Source organism: Musca domestica, unplaced genomic scaffold (assembly GCF_030504385.1).
Source record: "Musca domestica strain aabys unplaced genomic scaffold, Musca_domestica.polishedcontigs.V.1.1 38, whole genome shotgun sequence".
In the NCBI taxonomy this organism is placed as follows: domain Eukaryota; kingdom Metazoa; phylum Arthropoda; class Insecta; order Diptera; family Muscidae; genus Musca; species Musca domestica.
The window spans coordinates 8,445,357-8,466,476 of NW_026712324.1; the positions used below are offsets into that span (position 1 = coordinate 8,445,357).

The 21,120-nt window shown below is 40.0% G+C and overlaps 1 protein-coding gene across 3 annotated transcripts in view; it reads left to right on the plus strand.

Annotated features, from left to right (window-relative positions):
• LOC131800360 (dual specificity tyrosine-phosphorylation-regulated kinase 1A-like) overlaps positions 1-21,120 on the plus strand; it is a 130,287-nt gene that overhangs the window by 102,742 nt on the left and 6,425 nt on the right. The window contains exon 1 of one of the 3 annotated variants that reach the window (XM_059126335.1): positions 2,393-2,909. The exons of 1 other annotated variant lie outside the window; for it this stretch is intronic. The gene's annotated coding sequence lies outside the window, so the exon portion shown is untranslated. Of the gene's footprint in view, positions 1-2,392; positions 2,910-21,120 lie in introns of those variants that run through there. One more of the 3 variants, XM_059126336.1, reaches the window with a different exon arrangement.

Consider the following 21,120-nt stretch of genomic DNA (forward strand, 5'->3'; position numbering starts at 1 on the left):
AGAAGACCTATAGCTCTTCTATGGGAGCATAGAAGACCTATAGCTCTTCTATGGGAGCATAGAAGACCTATAGCTCTTCTATGGAAGCATAGAAGACCTATAGCTCTTCTATGGGAGCATAGAAGACCTATAGCTCTTCTATGGGAGCATAGAAGACCTATAGCTCTTCTATGGGAGCATAGAAGACCTATAGATCTTCTATGGGAGCATAGAAGACCTATAGCTCTTCTATGGGAGCATAGAAGACCTGTTGTTTTTCTATGGAACATAGAAGACCTGTAGATCTTCTATGGGTCGTAGAAGACCTGTAGCTCTTCTATAGGAGCATAGAAGACCGGAAGGTGCATAGAAGACCTAGGAGAGCATAGTAGACCTATAGCTCTACTATGGGACCGTAAAAGACCTGTAGCTCTTCTATGGGAGCACAGAAGACCTGTAGCTCTTCTATGGGAGCACAGAAGACCTGTAGCTCTTCTATGGGAGCACAGAAGACCTGTAGCTTTCTTTGGGAGTATAGAAGACCTATTGCTCTTCTATGGGAGCATAGAAGACCTGTAGCTCTTCTATGGGAGCATAGAAGACCTGTATTTTTTCTATGGAACATAGAAGACCTGTAGATCTTCTATGGGAGCATAGAAGACCTGTAGTTTTTCTATGGAACATAGAAGACCTGTAGATCTTCTATGGGAGCATAGGAAATCTATAGCTCTTCTATGGGAGGATAGAAGACCTATAGCTCTTCTTTGGGACCATAGAAGACCTGTAGCTCTTCTATGGGACCATAGAAGACCTGTAGCTCTTCTATGGGACCATAGAAGACCTGTAGCTCTTCTATGGGAGCATAGAAGAGCTGTAGCTTTTCTATGGAACATAGAAGACCTGTAGATCTTATATGGGGGCGTATAAGACCTAGAGCTCTTCTATGAGAGCATAGAAGACATATAGCTCTTCTATGGGAGCGTAGAAGACATATAGCTCTTCTATGGGAGCATAGAAGGCCTATAGCTCTTCTATGGAGCATAGAAGACCTATAGCTCTTCTATGGGAGCATAGAAGACCTGTAGCTCTTCTATGGGAGCATAGAAGACCTGTAGCTCTTCTATCAGAGCATAGAAGACCTGTAGATCTCCTATTGATAGATAGAAAACCTTTAATTAAAATAATTAAAAAAATTGTTTTTATCCATGGCCAAGAATCTTGTAACGAAAGCAACTACCTCTTCCCAGTGTATTTCACACGCCAGCCTAATGGAAATCAATGAACCATTACTCCCTTTTACAGAAAAGAGTAACGCCTCTTGAATTTAAAAAAAGACTTTCAAAATGCCTGAAGGCATACCATTCTTTTTCTTTCAGATTTATAGACTTCATTAAATGGTTGAGGTTCAATTTTTTTTTTTTTGAAAACGATAATATCTCTATGCCTTTAGAAAAATTGAAAATTGAATTCAATTAAATTTTGTTATCAAAGAATGGAAGACGATTTGCCGTCAAGACTCCAAAATGCACGACAAAATTTTTATATGCCGCCAAGAACAAAACAAACAATGCCAAGCAAATATTTAAATTAATATTCTGCAAACAAACCGACAGACGAACGTTCGTTCGTTTGTTCGTTCCAACAGATCGATCTACAGCACGCATAACAAAAGTGCCACCGTGCAGACGCGTGAGTGAGCGAGCGGGCAGATTATGAAAAGAATAAAATGAATCGTGCATGGCGTGCGTTACTTAACACATCATAAACAATTATCACAACAACAACAACAACAGCACCATGAAGTGAGCAAACAAAGAACAACAATAACAACCATCCGGCAGTCACCTTAATAGAATTCCATACCATATCAATAAAAAATGTGTTTGACGCTGGATGGAATCGTATAATACGGCCAATTCAGATAGCAAGTCAACAAACAAACAAAAAATTGGCAAAACCATTGCTGGGCTAGGAAACTCCAGCCACATCCATCCGCTCTGGCGAAAATCCGCGTAGACGTGAGACGTGCAAAATCAAAGCCAAACGATGGCGGCTCGTCTGCTCCCCAGAAAATGCTAATGACGTGGACGCTGACGCAGCCGTCATCAGCGGCTACTAGAAAAACAACAACCTGTTGACAAGTTCAACAACAACAGGAACAATGTCAAGAGACCAACAACAGCAGCAACAACATCGAATTTTGCAGCAAACCTAGACAACAACAATGGAGTGGCTGATTTTTTACGTTAACACATTATTCACACACACAACTTGGGTTTTTTCGCCAATTCAGCAGCTAAGCCATTGGTCGCAGCGTCGCAGCCACTGCTCGGCAGCAGCATCACCCCGACAGAATCTCAATCTCAAGTTTATTTAAAAACTCAAATGAGCAAATTGCTGGCTGGCTATAGATTTCAGTTTAATTCTTGTTGTCGGATAGATCGGTTCTAGTGGACTAAGAAAAGCGGGTCGATACGTTGTCTATCTATCTGTCTGTCTGTCGTCTGTCTCGGTCGATTGGTCGGTCTGTCTGTCTGTCAGTCGCAAGTAATTTGTCCGCAAAAGCAAAGAACACTACACAACAAAAGAAAAAACACCAAACTCCTCCGAAGTTAGGCGTTAACACAAAATTGGATTTGTTGTAGTGTTGATGTTTTTTTTTTGTTCTTTGTGCGAGCGAGCGTTAAACTTAATAACTTGAATTAACGGTAAACAAAAGAAATTAAATTTAAATCTAATCAGAATAAAAAAAAAACAAATTAAATCACAACACAAAAGTCAACTAACAAGAAATTCTTTAATCAGAAAAACTAACCACAAAAAATAAGTAAATTGTGATATTAACAATAACAACAACAACAACATAATTTCAAATAATATTTGTTGTAACCCAAAACTTGCCAAGCACAACCAAAAACAACAAACAAAACGTAAGTATGCAGCCTCATCTTCCGAATCACCAAAATCAGTTGTTGTTTTCATTTGTATTTTTTTTTTTTTTTTTTTTGGGTTCTGTCATTCATTCAGAATTAAAAAAAAATAACAACAACAGTAACAGCTTTTAAATTTGGAAAAAATAAATAAAATTACAACAAAATTTGTTATTGCAATTGTTTTTTTTTTCATTGTTGTAATGTAACACACATAAAATGAAACAAAACAAAAACTTCCGGTTTAAACCAGAACCCAATACAAAAATTTAAAACAATTTAAATGCAGTCCTTAAATAAAACAAAAAAAAAAAACAATAACAAATAAAGGTTAGCAAAATTAAATCAAAGTGATTCAAGAACAACAATCACCAGGCCCCCAAAAAAAATTAAAATGAATTCTCTCACAAAACAGTTAGACAAGACAACTGGTGCGCGTTGAGTCGGTCGTTCTTCAAAAAAAAAAAAAAAAAAACAATTTTTCAAATTTGCCCATCTTCTTTTTTCGCAAAATTTAATTAAACACCATTTAAAGTAATTTGCCAAATTTGTAACTCTATTAGGGAAAAAATTGTGAACATAAAATTGACGGAAGAAAAAGAATTCTCCTCAAAAAAAAAAAAAAAAAAAAAAAACAAATGGACAGTGAAAAAGTGTAAAGAAACAACAATTAAAAATGTGGAAAAAGAAAAAATCTTGAAATTGAAAAAAAAAAACAAGAATTATTGGAAAACAAAAATATATAAAAAAAATTTTAAACCAAAGAAAATTTTGAAAAGAAAGTGAGTGCAATAATTTTCAAATATTTTAGAAGTTAAAAAACAAAAAATGTGTGCTTCGCTTAAAAGTTCAAATTTCATGTTTTTGAAATTAGAAAAACAAACTCACATTCCTGAAAAAAAAATAAATAACCTTATATGTCAAACAAAAGACCTAAGACACAAACTTGATTTACATTTTTTATGCAAAAATTAAAATTGAAATACTAGACAAAAAGTATATGTCATTTTAAAAAATTTACTTAAGTGAATAAATAAAACATTTTGCCAAACAAAAGACTTAAGACACAAACTTTAAATCCAAAATGTTTGAATATAAATTTTATGAAATATCTCATTGATATTGGGACATTATTTATAATACTGTATGATATGCCAACAACTCCGAATAAAAAACGAAAGACTTAAGAGACAAACTTTACACAAAATTGTTTGAAAATTTATAAAAAGTCAACATTTAAAAAAATATTTAGTTTCTTTTCTTTTGAAAAATATAAAATAAAAATTTATAACACCTGTGAATTTACAGCTTCTTTAGATGGAAAATGTGATCGAAACAAAAGACTTAAGCCACAAACCTTCAATTGCAAATTCTAGATGGAATAACGATTTTTTTGAAAATGTTACGTTAAAATTTTGATAATCTCACAAAAAATATATGTTAAGTGCGAAAAAAAAACTTTGAAAGACCAAAGAAATTATTTTAATGAAAATATTTTCGAGAGAGTATCTATCTCCTGAAAATCAGTGAAATCTGTGACTCTTACTAGGCTGAGAACTGTTATAGAATCAAAAATCTTGACAAAAACACATCTATTGAAAATTAAGAAATAAAAACCAGTAAAGAAAGTCTTAAAGTCGGGCGGGGCCGACTTTATGATACCCTACACCACTTTGCTAATTAAGTAGAGCTCCACATAACAATTAAAAGTTTTTATGGGAGAATTCAATCATACACGCTATGATTATAATTATAATTTAAAGTTCAAAGGACTAAATATGCCGAAGCATTTGTATCTTTTAAATTCGGACTTGTATTGCCCATTTGGTGCACAATTAATTTGAAATCGGATAAAGATATATATGGGAGCTATATCCAAGTCAGAACCGATCTCGATAAATTTTGGCAAAGATATTTCTGAGCTGTATTTGATATGGTTCCCAAAATATTGTTGTTACAGAGTGCATATTACGGCTGTGGGCAACAAATATAACAAATCGGATGAACAATATATGTGGGAGCTATAGCTATATCTGAACCGATCTTCACCAAATTTGACATACTAGCTTCTAGACTCAATTCGGTCGTAAGTGCCAAATTTCATCCCATTTGGACATATATTAGACGTTTGGTGCACAATAAAAGGTAAATCGGACGAAGTTATATATGGAAGCTTTATCCAAATCTGACCTGATCTCGATAAAATTTAGTAAATGTATTTCTGAGCTGTATTTGATATATTTCCCCAAATATTGTTGTTGCAGAGTGCATATTACGGCTGCGGAGGACAAAAATAACAAATCGGATGAACAATATATATGGGAGCTATAGCTATATCTGAACCGATTTCGATCAAATTTGGCATACATATTTTCAGGCCTAATTTGGGTGTATATGCAAAATTCCATACAATTCGTGCTGATATTACACGTTTGGTGCACAATAAAAGGCAAATCGGACCAAGATATATATGAGAGCTATATCTAAGTTTTGACCGATTATCTCCAATTTCAATAGGGTTCGTCCTTGGGCCAAACAAAAGATCTTTGCAAAATTGCATCTGGATCGAGCAGACGGACGGACAGACGGACAGACGGACAGACGGACAGACGGACGGACATGTATAAATCGACTCAGAATGTGATTCTATGCAGATCATAAAAAGGAACTATGGGTCTATCTCGTTTCCTTCTGCCTGTTACAAACAAATGCACAAAGACATAATACCCTGACCACCTTGTGGTGTAGGGTATAATAAAGCTGTAAGTTCAGCCGGGCTGAACTTTGAATACCCTCCACCATTTGGAACGAATTTGGCAATTTTCAAATAAAAAAAATTAGTTAAAAATTCCGTTAAAATTTTAAAAATACCGAATGTTGCCGTTATTTGCCTAATAAATCTGAAAGCGGATTGAGAATATATATGGGAGCTATATCTGAACCGATTTTCAACAAATTTGATGTACTTGCTTCAAGACTGAATTTGGTTGGATGTGCCTAAATTCGGGTCATTTGCACTGATATTGGATTCGTCAAATATTGTTTGAAAATGTTCATCTCAATCGGATAATAAATGCGACCAACAATTTTTTTTCGCTAAAATAAATGGACGGACAGATTAGGCAGACGGATAGATATGCATTAATCGACTCAGAAATTGATTCTATGAAGATCCTCAAAAGTAACATAAGTGGGTCTATCTCGTTTAAATTGTGCTGCATGTGAAAAGTGATTCCAATCTGATAAACCTGATAAAATAACTTATTGCAGCAACAATTTTCTAGACCAAAACAAGCATCACTAGCAAATGTCCGGTACTTCGACAGCGAAATGTCAACCTTAAAATTTAAGACTCATTTCAAAAATTCGTGTTAGGTCTTTGTTTAGTACTCAAAATGCACAATTTATTCAGTTAGACATTTTTAAAATTAAAACATTATACATCGTACTAAAAATCCAGATACCAACAAAGACCTCAATATCAAAAATTCCAGCCACCTCCCTCCACCCAATACCAAATTTAGAACATTCGTAAAAATGTAGGACAAATTTCCAAACAACCGCCTCAAATCTCAAATGCAGTTACTATCAGTAATCTAAATATCAAATTAATGAATTTTATCTGCTACCCTTCAAGCAAGACCCAATTTAGTACTTTTCGTATATTTATAATGCACACTTTCAAAACCAAGGCTACACATGAACAGCGATGGTAGATATTTCCAAAAATACATCCATATCCTAACCACAGTCACCAACAGCGATGTCTATATAAAATTTCAAGATTTCAACTTTATTATTTCACCCAATATCAGATTTAGTACTATTCAGTACTTTTCGCACAATTATCGTACACATTTCCAAAACCATCTCCATATCTCCCTATCCCATGAAGCAATGGTACCAAATTTAGTGCCATTTAGTACTTTTTGTACAAATATGGCACGCATTCCCAAACCACCGCCTAATCTCAAACGCAGATGCCATCAGTAATCTAAATGTCAAATTTCAGATTTTTATCCCGCCCTATACAAAATACACTACCATTTAGTTATGTCCAAACAATTATAGTACACATTTTCGAAACCACCTTCATAGGTCCAGGCTATACATAAATAGCGATCCTAATACCAATTTTCAGTTTCAAGCACTATTTGTAGTACCAAATTGTACCAAATATAGTTGTACACATTTTCAAAACCTCCTGCTTATCACAAAACCTGTTGGTGCCCCAAGACAAAATTTCAAAATTCCACCTTCATTCGTTCACCATAAACCAAACTTTTCCAAACTTAGTAAAGTTCCTCTTCTCACTTAGATCCCATTTCCAAACCCATTTTTATCTTCATTCGTTCTCATAATACCAAATGGTACCATTTTAGAAGTTTAAGAGCATTTAAGAACTTTTCGTAACCTTGAAGTTGAAATTTAAAAAAACCCTTTGGTACATCTATCCTGCCTTCATCTGGGATTCTTCATTCCGCTCATTCCGTTTGTCAAATACCAAAAATATTCAATTCTTAGTACTTTTCGTACCCATTTAGTATGAATTCCAAAAAAATTCAGCCTTTTCACATGCCTACGCACCAAGACAGACCCTCATGCAAAATTTCAAGATTGTACCTTTTTGAAAAAAATTTTGAAACATTGCTACCAAATCGAGCCCTGAAAACGGCATTGAAGCAAGTAGATAACAGCTGGAGTAAACATTCGATTTCTTTTCTTTTTTCACGACTTCTTTTTTAGAAAAATCGAATAAGATTATTCATTTTAGAATCGCAAAAATCTAGACCGTATCAATATAAATAAAAATACATAAACACTCCTTGACTTCACAACATTTATAAAATCTTGAAATGCAGTCTTTAACCTTTCCAAAAACGATCATAAAAAAAATATGAAATTTAATTTGAATTTTTAAAATGTCCAAAAGCCAATAACATTCACAGCGTATTCAATGGCTTTGACTTTAAGAAGTCCACAAGACAATGTCATGGTTAAAATGTTTTTTTGGTGTTGTTGTTGTGTTTGAACGAATTATTAGAATTCTTGGCATGAAACGGAAGACACCTACAAACCATAATAAACACAAACACACAAAATACCAAAAAAGCCAGAAATAATCAAAAAATAGAATTTCAAAGCCCGGACAAACGAAACAGTTCATGAAATGCCAATTGAAATCTCAAGCAGGTACTGAGTCATTGGAAATTTTTATTACGAATAAATTTTAGAAAAAAAAAGAGGAAAACCCAAAAGAAATATAAGAAACAAAAAAGAATATAAAAATATTTAGCATATATAAACAATTTCAAATTAAAATTGAAAAAAAAAAAAACCAAAAGTGTGGCACATAAATTTGCCTCATAAAATCAGATTTAAGCCATAATTATACCCTACACCACAAGGTGGTCAGGGTATTATGTCTTTGTGCATTTGTTTGTAACAGGCAAAAGGAAACGAGATAGACCCATAGTTCCTTTTGATGATCTGCATAGAATCACATTCTGAGTCGATTTATGCATGTCCGTCCGTCCGTCTATCCTTCTGTCCATGTATTTTTGTGAACAAAGTACGGTTCGCATTTATTACCCGATCCAGATGAAATTTTGCACAAATCATTTGGACAAACCAAGGACGAACCCTATTGAAATTGGAGATAATCGGTCAAAATTTAGATATAGCTCCCATATATATCTTCGTCCGATTTGCCTTTTATTGTGCACCAAACGTGTAATATCAGCCCTAATTGTATGGAACTTTGTACATACACCAAAATTAGGCCTGAAAATATGTATGACAAATTTGATCGAAATCGGTTCAGATATAGCTATAGCTCCCATATATCTTGTTCATCCGATTTGTTATTTTTGTCCTCCGCAGCCGTAATATGCACTCTGTAACAGCAATATTTGGGGAAATATATCAAATACAGCTCAGAAATATCTTTGCCAAATTTTATCGAGATCGGTTCAGATTTGGATATATCTCCCATATATAACTTCGACCGATTTACTTTTTATTGTGCACCAAACGTCAAATACATGGCCAAATGACATGAAATTTGGCACTTACGACCGAATTGAGTCTAGAAGCTAGTATGTCAAATTTGCTGAAGATCGGTTCAGATATAGCTATGGCTACCATATATATTGTTCATACGATTTGTTATATTTGTTACCCACAGCCGTAATATGCACTCTGTAACAACGATATTCAGGGAAATATATCAAATACTGCTCAGAAACATCTTTGCCAAATTTTATCAAGATCGGTTCAGGTTTAAATATTGCTCCCATATATATATCAAATGGGCAATGCAAGTCCGAATTTAAAAGATACAAATGCTTCGGCATATTTAGTCCTTTGAACTTTAAATGATAATTATAATCATAGCGTGTATGATTGAATTCTCCCATAAAAACTTTTAATTGTTATGTGGAGCTCTACTAAATTAACAAAGTCGTGTAGGGTATCACAACGTCGGCCCTGCTTGACTTTAAAACTTTCTTTACTGGTTTTAAAATTGCAAAATAAGCCCAAAATATTGGGAATATTATTCAAAATAAAAAAAAAAAACTAAATATGTATAAAATTCTAAAGAGAAAGGTATCTGTCTTTCTTTTTCAAAACAACAAATCGAGTAATTTTATGCTTCAACACAAAGAAACAGCAATTGATTTATATTATTTAAATAGAACGAGTTGTATTTTTTGGTTATACTCTAGTGTGAGCTATTCAAAAATCTCAAAAACTTTGTTGCCATTGTATCTCATTAGCAATTTTGCATAGAAGCTGAAAAAAAAACAAAAAAAACAACAACAATTAAACGAAAACAAACATTCTGAAAACTTGAAATAAAAGTGTTTCGTTTTTTTTTTGAAATATGGGACTTCTTTTTCAAAAAAAAAAAAATTTGCACAACCAAAAAAAAAGACTACGAAGACGTCGTGTGACTTGACGTCTGTTTGCCGTCAAAACCTGAAAAACAAAACTTCTAAACAATTCAAATATGCAAAATAGTAGCAGTACGCTAACGAGAAGCATGAATTCGATACGATACTTTATTAGTGTAGATCTATTTTCGAGCCAATGAAAACAAAGAATTTTGAATAGACATCGTAATTTGAGAGAGAAAAAAAAATACAAACATATTTATATATGAAAACAAAGATTTTCAATACCCTTAATATGGTTTTGACAGATTTATGGATTTTGGTTGTCAGTGAACTTTTAAAATTCTTCGAATTTTATTTGCATAATATTGAATTTTGAAATATTAAAAGTATTTCATGTTAGAATAAAAAAATACAAATGGAGGGGACATCCAAAAGTTTTCCGAACTATAGACGACTTCCCAAAGATCTGCTTTATAAAGAAGATCTCCTAAAATTCTCTGACACATAGGTTCACATACGTTCTACACATACTATACAAAAATGGACTTCTAACAACATCCCAAAGATTTTCTATATATAGAAGACTTCTTAAAGTTAGTCTACCCATAGAATACCTCCTAAAATCTGTGACGACGTGTTTTCACTTTGAAGCTGGGGTAGGTTCAGCGGGGGCCAGAGTCGTCACAAAAATTTATTTGTTAGGACATAAAGAGAGAGAGAGCGAAGCAAAAATATTTTCTTAAAACGTTATAAATTTATTTCCTTAAATAACACTAAACACTACACTAAACACAATAAAATCACGTTCAGAACTTTTTACGAAGAACACTAAATCACAAAGTTCAGTCGAAATGTTAATAAACGGGTAGCAGTGGTGGCAGCTTGGCACAGCGGCGGCCCGATGAATAGGCGAGCGACGAATAGAGTGGCGGCAGCTTGGCACAGCGGCGGCCCGATGAATAGGCGAGCGACGAATAGGGTGGCGGCGGCTTTGGCACAGCGGCGGCCCGATGAATACGTCAGCGGCGAGTAGTAGTGGCGGCAGCTTGGCACAGCGGCGGCCCGATGAATAGGCGAGCGACGAATAGGGTGGCGGCGGCTGTGGCACAGCGGCGGCCCGATGAATACGTCAGCGGCGAGTAGTAGTGGCGGCAGCTTGGCACAGCGGCGGCCCGATGAATAGGCGAGCGACGAATAGGGTGGCGGCGGCTTTGGCACAGTGGCGGCCCGATGAATACGTCAGCGGCGAGTAGTAGTGGCGGCAGCTTGGCACAGCGGCGGCCCGATGAATAGGCGAGCGACGAATAGGGTGGCGGCGGCTTTGGCACAGCGGCGGCCCGATGAATACGTCAGCGGCGAGTAGTAGTGGCGGCAGCTTGGCACAGCGGCGGCCCGATGAATAGGCGAGCGACGAATAGGGTGGCGGCGGCTTTGGCACAGCGGCGGCCCGATGAATAGGCGAGCGGCGAATAGGGTGGCGGCGGCTTTGGCACAGCGGCGGCCCGATGAATAGGCGAGCGGCGAATAGGGTGGCGGCGGCTTTGGCACAGCGGCGGCCCGATGAATACGTCAGCGGCGAGTAGTAGTGGCGGCAGCTTGGCACAGCGGCGGCCCGATGAATACGCGCACGACGAATCGGGTGGCGGCAGCTTTGGCACAGCAGCAGCCCGATGAGTACGTCAGTCGCCGTCAACGCAGCCCGAAGAATAGGGAGTATTGCTACAGCCCTCACTCGACCCTGCGTTCAGTCGCCGTCAACGCAGCCCGAAGAATAGGGAGTATTGCTACAACCCTCACTTGACCCTGCGTTCAGTCGCCGTCAACGCAGCCCGAAGAATAGGGAGTATTGCTACAACCCTCACTTGACCCTGCGTTCAGTCGCCGTCAACGCAGCCCGAAGAATAGGGAGTATTGCTACAACCCTCACTTGACCCTGCGTTCAGTCGCCGTCAACGCAGCCCGAAGAATAGGGAGTATTGCTACAACCCTCACTTGACCCTGCGTTCAGTCGCCGTCAACGCAGCCCGAAGAATAGGGAGTATTGCTACAACCCTCACTTGACCCTGCGTTCAGTCGCCGTCAACGCAGCCCGAAGAATAGGGAGTATTGCTACAACCCTCACTTGACCCTGCGTTCAGTCGCCGTCAACGCAGCCCGAAGAATAGGGAGTATTGCTACAACCCTCACTTGACCCTGCGTTCAGTCGCCGTCAACGCAGCCCGAAGAATAGGGAGTATTGCTACAACCCTCACTTGACCCTGCGTTCAGTCGCCGTCAACGCAGCCCGAAGAATAGGGAGTATTGCTACAACCCTCACTTGACCCTGCGTTCAGTCCAGTCCAGTCACCACAAATAGTCAAGGCTTATTGTTTGGCTTACTAAGACTCAATTCAACCGAGGTTGCGCGCCTTTTCTTCCTCCCAATCACACTTGACTTACCAGCCATCAACAGAAGACTGATCCCGATTGGGTGAAATGCGTCTCCTTTTATACCTTTTTGGCTGGACAACGATTGTTGTTTTCTCATGACAGCAGCTGATCCCAATCTGACAGTTTTGCGTAGTTCCGCCATTTGCCACCAGGGGTTCCAATGTTGTATTTTAAGTATACTTCTTTCTACTAGGGAACAATAATAATGTACCCCAAAAACGAAAGCATGACTTTTGGGCGTTACATGGCATCTCTTCCTCCCTCTGATTTTTGATTCCTTGATTTGCTTTCTCTATTGCTATTGGGTTTCAATAGCCAGGAAGCCCTAGGGTGTTATGTAACCTTTTATTTCTCCGACATGGGCACTTTGGTTCGACTATATCTCGGTCGAATAGGAAGGTATGTTAGAGACCAATTGCAGAAGTTCGGAGAGATACCTTCACTACCCCGTCTGCTGATATTATTATGCGGTACTGCTTGCCATCTTGTTTAACAATTCGCTTCAGTTTGTGTCCCTTTTTCCAATTGTTTTTAAACTTCTCGATACGGCTTTGTAGGTTTTCGGGATAATTTGGCAGTTCGAGAAATGTGTTATTGTTCACGGGATTGTCTGTCGAGGACGATGGCGTTGACTCAGTTGGGATTTCAGTGACTGGCAATTTGATTGTACTTGGTGTGCTATTATTCTCCTTCGCCCGTTTGAATTTTTTTCGTGTTGGGGCTATCTTGCTCCATCGTGATGTTGAAATTTTGAGAATTGCGATGGTCTTTGAAGTATGGGCTTATATTAGGACACTGATTAGTTTGGGTATTGTCAATTTAATGTCTAAAATAAAGTAAGAAATTATAATGAAATGGCATCACATAAACGTAAGTGGAACTACAATCAACATTCTACTTCTATGTCTACAATTTAATTTTGTTCTTCATAAAAAGGCTTAATTTCACTTAAGTGTGCGACGCGGGTGATGTTGTCTTTTCCTCGGACTACAACGATTACTGGAGATTGGAATTTTTGTACGACAAACGGCCCTCCGTATTTGGGCGCTAGTTTGGCGGCGAAATTTTCGACGGCCTTCGACTGAGGATGTAGACGAACTAGAACTTGCTCCCCAATCTTTGGTTTCCAAACTCGTCGTCTAAGGTTGTACTGTCTCCGCTGGTTTTGAGATGCTTTTGCCAAGTTTCGACGCACTATCTTAAATATTTCTTTCAACTCCTGGGCCCGGTCTTCTGGTAAGACTATTCTAGCACCAGTTCCTGTTGTGAGCTGATCATATAATGCCTGGGGCAGTCGCGGTTCTCTTCCTTGTGTCAGGTATGCCGGCGAATATCCAGTGGATTCTGATGCACTAGTGTTTATGGCTAACATTATTTCGGGCAGCATATCGTCCCATGTATTATGTTGTTTCGAAACTTGTGCTATCATTGTTTTCACTGTCCGATTTGTCCTTTCAGTAGGGTTCTCTTGCGGGGTGTAAGGAGCCGTAAGTTGATGCTTTATACCCATTTCTGCTAGGAATTTTTCGAATTGGTTGCTAGTGAATTGGGTTCCGTTATCGGTTATCAATATTTTTGGAACCCCATATCTAGAAATAATTCTTTCTCTGCATGCCTTTATTAATCCCTCTGTCGTAGCCTTCCGCAATGGAACCAACTCCGTCCATTTTGAGAATCTATCCATAATAACGAGTAGCATTGAGTTACCGTGCTTAGATCGCGGTAGGGGTCCTACGAAGTCCGCACAAATAGTGGCCCATGGTTCCTCCGGGATTCTTATCAACATTTCCCCTGCTGGTTTCTGTTGGCTGACTTTATATTTTTGGCAACATTCGCACTGCTGGACATAACGTTTGATGTCCTGGAACATACCAGGCCAAAAATATCGGTTCGCCACCTTGTTGCTAGTCTTTCGCACTCCCAAATGACCTCCGGTGACACTGTCATGATTTTCTCTAAGGACCTGAATCCTTGATCCGGTGGGCACACACAGCTTCCATGGTGTGCAATCTTCATCGTTTATTTGCTTGGGAAGATGTCGATAAACATTTCCCTCAATGATTGTATAGTCTGGATACTTCTTCGGATTCTTGGTTATGGTTTCCTTCAACTTTTCTAGCCATGGGCACGGACTGGTGTCATAGTTTACTGTGGCTAGGTCTAACGTTTCCAAAGGTGTTCTCGAAAGCGCATCCGCCACAACGTTCTGTTTTCCTCTGCGGTATCTGATCAAAAAATTATATTGCTGTAGCTCGAGAGCCCAACGTGCGAGTCGACCTGTAGGGCTTTCAATAGAATTTAACCATTTTAGGGCCAAATGATCGGTAATAACTATAAACTGGTAACCCTCTAAATAGGGTCTCATGTGTCTGATGCCCCACAGTATGGCTAGACATTCCTTTTCAGTCGCTGAGTAGTTCTTTTCAGCCTGTTTTAAATGTCTGCTGGCGTAGGCTATGACACGTTCCACGTTATCTAACTCCTGTGTTAGAACTGCTCCAAGGCCATAGTTGCTGGCATCAGTTTGCAATATGAACGTCTTTGTGAAATCCGGACAAGCCAGAACGGGGGCTTCAGTTAACTTTGCTTTTAGGTCTGAGAATGCTTCTTGTTGTTCGGGACCCCATTTCCAATGTTTTCCCTTTTTAAGAAGACTAGTCAATGGTTGTGAAATTGTTGCAAACTGTGGGACAAATCTTCGGTACCAAGATGCTACTCCAAGAAATCTTCGTACCTCCTTTACCGATGTTGGAGGTTTCATTTCCACTATTGCGGCAACTTTATCTGGATCCGTCTTTATTCCCTCGCTACTCACAACATGGCCTAAATACTTCGTTTCTTTTCTGAAAAATTCGCATTTCTCAATGTTTATTCTCAGGTTAGCTGATCGCAATCTTCTGAACACTTCTCTCAAGTTCCGCAAGTGTTCCTCAAACGTTTTTCCAATGACGATGATATCGTCAAGGTATGCAAAAGCGTGGGGGTCCATTTCAGGCCCAATCACACTATCTAATGCCCGTTGGAAGGTTGCCGGTGCTGAATGCAAACCGAAAGGCATCACTTTCCACTGATATAGACCTTTACCAGCTACCGCAAAGGCCGTGTATTTTCTGCTCTCCTTCGCCATCGGTATTTGCCAATATCCGTCTTTAAGGTCCAGGCTACTCACGTATTTGGCATCCCGTAGTCGATTCAGTATTGTGTCGATGCGGGGTAAAGGGTAGGCATCTGGAACAGAACGTTTATTCAATTGGCGAAAATCCATACAAGTTCTCCAATTCCCATTTTTCTTTCTGACTAATGTGATGGGGAAACAGTATGGGCTTGTAGACGGCTCTATACATCCTCGTTCTTCGAGCTTTCTCACTTCGGCATTAATCACGGCTTGCATTGCAGGATTTCGCGGAGCATATCTTAATTTAATGGGTCGATCGTCGGTCATTACAATCTTATGTTCAGCTATTGACGATAGGCCATTTAATTGTTGGAACTTAGGGAGTTCCTGTGCCAGAAAATTTTCAACGATCTCACATTGCGTTTTACTCAATTCATCGTTTAAGAATTTAGGTCTGGGGGATACATTATTCGTAGCTGTCATTGTATCTATTACCTCTTTTGATGGGGTTTCCTCTCCTATAGCCACGGTACAATGCTCCGTTGATGTGGTTGGCTTACTTAATTTGACACTTATACCGGCGCAGTGAATGGTCGTGTGGAACTGTTTTAGAAATTCCAATCCCAATATGATGTTTTCCTTGAATTGCGGCATGATGAGAAATGTAACATCTGAGCTTTGGTTTCCAAATGTAACAGGTAACACTGTTGATCTTGTGATGTTCACCGTGGTGCCGTCTGCGAGGATAACATTTGCCTCATGCCGTGAATAAGTAAACCTTTTCTTGATTTTTTCCGCAAATTCTCTTTTTATAAAACAGCTAGTGGCACCAGTGTCGACAGTTGCTTTAATAGCTTTCCCCTCTATTAAGACAGTTGCAGTAAGGCGATATTCTTCACATTGCAATGATGTAATATTCTGGTTACTCTTCTTTGCCGGGGGTTCATCCTGCTGCGTTTCTGGATTGGATGAGCTTTCGTTTAGCACTTGGTCACCTTGATTGGTGCAATACAGGTTATTTCTAGAGTTGTCCGCACGTCGATTATAGTTTTGTTGATTTCGAGGCTGTTCTGACCGAGAATTATTTGGTATGCTTTCGAGTTCGTCTGCCAAGGAGATCAATTCCGAAAGTGTGGTAAAGTCTTTACGGCGAATGTACCATTGATAATCCGAATGCGCGTTTCTAAAAATTCGTTCCAATTTTTGTTCTTCGGTCATATTGGTGTGCTGCATAAGATGCTGTATAGAGAGTACATATTCCTTAAACGGCTCCTTATTACGCTGGATCCTTCTCCTAATTTCATCCTCCAATTTCTCAAAGTATCTCGGTGGCAAAAAGAATTTCAGAAAATCACTCTTAAATTCGTTCCAGGTAGTCCAGTGTCGGTTGTTGTTCCTTAGCCAGATTAAAGCTTTACCTCGTAACAACTCTGGCATTACTTTAATTATTTGATTCAATTCCACGATGTACATTTCAGCCATTTCTTCTACACGTTCTACGAATCCAATAGGGTCCATTCCATTTTCAAAAGTAATATTCCATTTTCGGATTTGGTCGAGAATTACGAGTAACGACGAATTATTGGATGGCTTGGGCGGAGAATCTTTTTGAAATCCATATTCGGGGTTTGTTGGCGACATCTTCTGTACTTTTTGATCGTTTGTTACCCCTGTGCTTGACTCTCCATGTGACCTTTCCGCGGAAATGTGGGGAAGGGCGTACTCTGTTTTTATTGGGGATAATACTATTGCTTCTGCTCCACACGGTGTTACGGTTATAAGGGGTTGTTTTGTGACGGCTCGCAATGTCGGCGATTTGGTCGGACTGGTACTTTCATGTTTGTTCTGCAACTCTATAAGCCGTCTGTATACATCGGCTTCATGGTCGTTGTGGAGAAATTTAGCCCATCTTTTTCGGAGATCGTCCACTTTTCCAACTGGATCAAGATTGAATTCAGTAAGATATGTTACCAAGTCTTCTTGCTTTAGCATATAGGCCCAGGAGACCTTCAACATTGTCTTTTCGTTTGACATTTTTTTTTTTTTTTTTTTTTTTTTAACTGTTTTTTTTTTTCACTGGGTTTTCATCTGTATTTGTCTAATTATTGTTCACTCATTTATTTATTCTTTCTCTCTTTTATGGTCCCTGCTCGGGCGCCATTGTGACGACGTGTTTTCACTTTGAAGCTGGGGTAGGTTCAGCGGGGGCCAGAGTCGTCACAAAAATTTATTTGTTAGGACATAAAGAGAGAGAGAGCGAAGCAAAAATATTTTCTTAAAACGTTATAAATTTATTTCCTTAAATAACACTAAACACTACACTAAACACAATAAAATCACGTTCAGAACTTTTTACGAAGAACACTAAATCACAAAGTTCAGTCGAAATGTTAATAAACGGGTAGCAGTGGTGGCAGCTTGGCACAGCGGCGGCCCGATGAATAGGCGAGCGACGAATAGAGTGGCGGCAGCTTGGCACAGCGGCGGCCCGATGAATAGGCGAGCGACGAATAGGGTGGCGGCGGCTTTGGCACAGCGGCGGCCCGATGAATACGTCAGCGGCGAGTAGTAGTGGCGGCAGCTTGGCACAGCGGCGGCCCGATGAATAGGCGAGCGACGAATAGGGTGGCGGCGGCTGTGGCACAGCGGCGGCCCGATGAATACGTCAGCGGCGAGTAGTAGTGGCGGCAGCTTGGCACAGCGGCGGCCCGATGAATAGGCGAGCGACGAATAGGGTGGCGGCGGCTTTGGCACAGTGGCGGCCCGATGAATACGTCAGCGGCGAGTAGTAGTGGCGGCAGCTTGGCACAGCGGCGGCCCGATGAATAGGCGAGCGACGAATAGGGTGGCGGCGGCTTTGGCACAGCGGCGGCCCGATGAATACGTCAGCGGCGAGTAGTAGTGGCGGCAGCTTGGCACAGCGGCGGCCCGATGAATAGGCGAGCGACGAATAGGGTGGCGGCGGCTTTGGCACAGCGGCGGCCCGATGAATAGGCGAGCGGCGAATAGGGTGGCGGCGGCTTTGGCACAGCGGCGGCCCGATGAATAGGCGAGCGGCGAATAGGGTGGCGGCGGCTTTGGCACAGCGGCGGCCCGATGAATACGTCAGCGGCGAGTAGTAGTGGCGGCAGCTTGGCACAGCGGCGGCCCGATGAATACGCGCACGACGAATCGGGTGGCGGCAGCTTTGGCACAGCAGCAGCCCGATGAGTACGTCAGTCGCCGTCAACGCAGCCCGAAGAATAGGGAGTATTGCTACAGCCCTCACTCGACCCTGCGTTCAGTCGCCGTCAACGCAGCCCGAAGAATAGGGAGTATTGCTACAACCCTCACTTGACCCTGCGTTCAGTCGCCGTCAACGCAGCCCGAAGAATAGGGAGTATTGCTACAACCCTCACTTGACCCTGCGTTCAGTCGCCGTCAACGCAGCCCGAAGAATAGGGAGTATTGCTACAACCCTCACTTGACCCTGCGTTCAGTCGCCGTCAACGCAGCCCGAAGAATAGGGAGTATTGCTACAACCCTCACTTGACCCTGCGTTCAGTCGCCGTCAACGCAGCCCGAAGAATAGGGAGTATTGCTACAACCCTCACTTGACCCTGCGTTCAGTCGCCGTCAACGCAGCCCGAAGAATAGGGAGTATTGCTACAACCCTCACTTGACCCTGCGTTCAGTCGCCGTCAACGCAGCCCGAAGAATAGGGAGTATTGCTACAACCCTCACTTGACCCTGCGTTCAGTCGCCGTCAACGCAGCCCGAAGAATAGGGAGTATTGCTACAACCCTCACTTGACCCTGCGTTCAGTCGCCGTCAACGCAGCCCGAAGAATAGGGAGTATTGCTACAACCCTCACTTGACCCTGCGTTCAGTCCAGTCCAGTCACCACAAATAGTCAAGGCTTATTGTTTGGCTTACTAAGACTCAATTCAACCGAGGTTGCGCGCCTTTTCTTCCTCCCAATCACACTTGACTTACCAGCCATCAACAGAAGACTGATCCCGATTGGGTGAAATGCGTCTCCTTTTATACCTTTTTGGCTGGACAACGATTGTTGTTTTCTCATGACAGCAGCTGATCCCAATCTGACAGTTTTGCGTAGTTCCGCCATTTGCCACCAGGGGTTCCAATGTTGTATTTTAAGTATACTTCTTTCTACTAGGGAACAATAATAATGTACCCCAAAAACGAAAGCATGACTTTTGGGCGTTACAAATCCATCTTCAAATAGAAATCCACTTAACAGGTTTCTATTAATAAACAAGTAATAAAGCTGTAAGTTCGGCTGGGCCGAACTTTGAACACCCCCCCACCATTTGGAACGAATTTGGAAATTTTCAAAAAAAAATAAAACTTATTAAGAAAATTTTGTAAAAATCTTAAAAATACCGAATGTAGCCGTTATACTTTAAGGTCTATACGACGACGTGGACCTGCATAGGCAACTTTTGTCATAAGCCACTACAATATTTAAATGCGAAATTTGAAAAAAAAACGCTGAATAATGTAGGTAAAATCATCAAAATACCGAATATAAGAAGGTGCCATTATATGTGGGTTATACCAAAACGTGGATCTGCACAGACAATTTTAAATCTTAGGCTGTAGTATCCATTACGAACTTTAAATTCTAAAACCATTGAAACAATTTTTCAAAATACGCAATATAGGGAGGTACTGTAATATGGGGGATATTCGATATCGTGGACCTATATAGATAATTCTCTTCCAGGGGATAAAGTTTTCACGAGGACTCCTTGCGTGGATTCTTAGACAATTCCATTGAAAAATGTGGCAAAAATGATCAAAATTCCGAATGTAGGGAGGTGACATTATATGGGGTCTATACCAAAACTTGGATCTGTACAGACAATTTTCTGTCATAGGCTGTAGTATCCATTACGAACTTTAAATGCCAAATGTGAAACGATTCCGGTGAATAAAGTAGCTTAAATCACCAAAATACCGAAAATAGGGAGGTACCATTATATGGGGGCTATACCAAAACGTGGTCCTACTTGGACCATATTCAATACCAAAAGTCCTGTAGACATAATATACATTTAAGTAAGATTTTATCAAACTATTTCATTTCGTTCGGAAGCTAGAGTAATTTCGACATACGGACAGACATCGCTAAATCGACATAGAGTTTTATGCTGATCTAGAATTTATATACTTTGTGGGGTCTATAATGTGTATTTCGAGGTGTTACAAACGGAATGACAAACTTAATATAGCCTCCATACTATGGTGGAGGCTATAAAAGCCTCCTGAGAAATGTGAAACTTTTGTGATGGCGCCCAACAGATTCGGCAACCACAAAGAATGTAGGTCACAATAAGCGTGGTTGACTAGGCACTAGATCCTCCTGGCTTAAGGCTATAACATCATACTCTGAATAATTTGCCAGATTTATCATATGTTTTAATTGTTAATTCGATTCTTTCCCTCTTGGTTTCCACATTTCTATTCTGCTTCTCTAAATTAGCTTCCAGATATAGAACATGTTTTTCCAGGTAACGCTGTTTCTTCTCGGACTCTTCTTCTTCAATGGTCAGAAGGTCTCTTCCAAATTTATCGAGCAAAGACTGCACCAAGTTTTGAAGCCTTAAAACCTCTATATTTTCAGCCTATTATTAGCCTTCCAATCATCATCTAACAATTTATTTTGGGAAGTTGATTCGATTTTCCTCTTTCAGCTTCTCTTTTATCATCGCAGGGGCATGTAATATCAAATTTTGCATCTTTTCCACAGCTTGTTGGAGTC